The sequence below is a fragment of the Rissa tridactyla genome, chromosome 15, assembly GCF_028500815.1.
Source record: "Rissa tridactyla isolate bRisTri1 chromosome 15, bRisTri1.patW.cur.20221130, whole genome shotgun sequence".
Classification (NCBI taxonomy): domain Eukaryota; kingdom Metazoa; phylum Chordata; class Aves; order Charadriiformes; family Laridae; genus Rissa; species Rissa tridactyla.
In genome coordinates this window covers 3,436,196-3,439,031 of record NC_071480.1, presented here as the reverse complement: position 1 = coordinate 3,439,031, position 2,836 = coordinate 3,436,196, and the positions used below count along the sequence as shown (strand labels likewise).

The following is a 2,836-nucleotide window of genomic DNA, read 5'->3' as shown; positions in this document are numbered from 1 at the left end:
GGTTACGTGTTAAGCGTGGCCACGCAGGCCGTGCTGATGTGTATCAGGAAGGACTAGCCCGGGGGTGGCCTGTATCAGCTGAACTGTGCGAACAAGTAGTAACTGCCTGTTCACAATGTCGCCTACGGCTCAATAAAGATCATCCGAGTAAGGCGCCTCCCTTACCCATTTGGGACAAGAAACCATTGTGGCATTCCTGGCAAATTGATTGTATTGGGCCCTTGAGATCATCAGGTGAGAAAAGAGACATCCTAGTAGGAGTGGAGATTATCTCTGGCCTCACTATGGCCACCAGCTTCAAATCAGCTACCGGGGACAACACAGTGAAAGGCCTACAAGGGTGGTACAGCACCCTTCCCCTTCCTGAGGCAATCCAAAGTGATAACGGTTCACACTTTACCGCTACGGTGGTACAAGATTGGGCCAAAGAAGAAGGCATTCGATGGGTATTTCATACTCCCTATTATCCTCAGGCTGATGGCATTGTTGAACGCACCAATGGATTGGTTATGCGTTTTGCAAAAACTCATGAACCTGGTTGGCATTTGCGATGGGATGATGCCACCTATCAATTCAATAACGGAGTGGAGATGGCTGTCCTAGAATGAAAGCTTTCTGTGTATCTGCCAATATCATCACTCCAAAAGTTCCCAATGAACCAGGAAAATACCTAGGACAATTTCACCCTGGGCAACCTGTGTTAGTGAAAATGCCTCAAATTGGCACAGTACCAATGGTGCTAGCTACTCCCCAAAATCCCCATGCATGGGAAGCCAAAGACTGTTCAGGGAAGATACACCGGATCAGCACCCGGTGGATCTCGCCCCCTTTTTGACCCCGTCGCTCAAAGGAGACCGAGCAGATTCCCTTTTCTTTTGTGTCTTACAGGAACCTTAGATGAACTGTACGTGGACAGACGAACTGTTGCCACCTCACGACTGAAGAGAGATGTGACTGGTATCTTAGGAACAGGACTGGGAGTCTTAAATAGTATAGATACTTGCAAAGAAACTAGTCACAACTACTAGTGATCTAGACAAATTAAAACATCCTCTACAGTCCTCTCGATCGGCATTGGGAAATCACCAATGGCTTTTATTGAATATATTGCCTCAGTGGGAAGAAACAGGTGAAAAGGACCATCAGCTGATCACAAATGCACTTGGTACAACCCAAAACAAAGTTTCTTTGGCTCTTAGTTGTATCCAAGACCAAGTATGGATGTGTAGGAATGTATCTGAGAGAAAATGGCCATGTGAGCCAGCCTCCCTACTGTGAGAGATTAGATTAAGGGCAAAACAGGCGGTAGAAGATGGCAGTAGTACATGGGAAAAACGGGAACTGAGAAGGCAGAAAACATGTTGTGCTAATGACTAAGCAATTTACTATGCGAATTCTTGTAACCAATCTGATGTGTGAACGAACTGCATGCACAGCGCGTGGACAGTGTAACTGGCTGATCAGAAATAAGCGAGTCGCGTGTACGGCTACAACACAGGGTATAAAAGATGATGATCGGTGCTTAATAAACGGCTTCTGTTGATTCACACTGGATCATCTGGAGTCCAGTTATTTCTCCTCAACGGGGTGCGGGAGGAGAAACCATGCTCTCTGCTAAGACACTAGAGGAACCCACTAGCAGGGTTTGACCAGCCACATTTTAACCAAAAGAGGCAGAAAATGCCAGCGACGACACTGTGAGCACCCGGAGATCTGCGGAAAGGTCTGAAAGTCCATTCAGTCCCTGGCCAGATGAGAGAGAGCTTCACCCGGAGCTGCTTCTGGACTTTCTCATGGGATCTTTTGAGAGAGGTCCCAGCCCTAGCTCTGTCCCAGCATCAGTGACACCTCCAGCATCTGAGCTGATCCCATCCCTGCTACGAGTCCCTCTTCACCAGCAGCAGCCAAGGGAGCACAGCCGCCAGCATGGCCACCGTCAAGATGAGCAGGACGGCGAGGGCGATGGGCGACTGGCAGCATTTCACCCCCAGGGCCGAGCTGGATGACACCGAGCTTCGTGTTTCCGTTCTGCTTCTCCTCCCCAGGGAGCTGCAGTCCGCATCCACCAGTGGCATCCCATGGTCACTGATGACAAAGATGTGGGCTTCCTGCGCCAGCTCTCCTGGGACCCCCTGCGAGTCCATGGGGCTGTTTCCTGTGCTGCAGCACCGGTCGAAGCTCTGCACCAGCATCACAAAATGGCTGGGCACCACCAAGGTGTTGCTGGCCTCCAATTTGGTCAGATGGGACAGGGAGGAAGGTGACAGAGGCATCTCCAGGGCCCGGAGGTTGGTGCCTGCCTTGGGCGGCCATAGAGCCGCCTTCTTGCTGAGGAAAGTCACGTAGCGGCAGATGGGTAGATGATGCTGCTCTGGACCTGGCCGTCAAGCTTGGCGGAGAGCAAGCACTTCACCAGGCAGTCGTGGCAGAAGGTGTGCCCGCAGCTGAGCTGGCGGTGCATGGCCTCCAGCGGGTGGAACTTCTCGTAGCACATGGGGCACTAGGCCGGGGGTCCCTCCTTGCTGGACGAGGCCTCAGACATCCCTGCTCTGTCGGCCACAGGCGCTCCCCAGCTGCGAGGAAGAGGCACGATGGGTTAATAAGGTTGAAATGATAAGCATGATCCATCTCTTCATCTCTCCTCCTCCTCCCTGCTCTCTTGCTTTTGCCCTCTTGCCCCTAACAGATGCAGTTGACAGCTACTAGGCATCCTCTCAACAAGACAGGGCATTTTCAGGAGCATTACGCCTCTCAGTGTGGCCCTTGGGGCAAAAGAGAGATGACGGGAGGACCCCAACTCCAGAGCCAGCGGGGGCAACAATCCCCGGCTGCAAAA

At 51.9% G+C, this 2,836-nt stretch overlaps 1 pseudogene; it reads right to left on the bottom strand.

Annotated features, from left to right (window-relative positions):
- Window positions 1-1,877: 1,877 nt before the first annotated feature.
- On the bottom strand, window positions 1,878-2,542 carry LOC128918158 (RING finger protein 222-like; annotated as a pseudogene).
- Window positions 2,543-2,836: the final 294 nt, after the last annotated feature.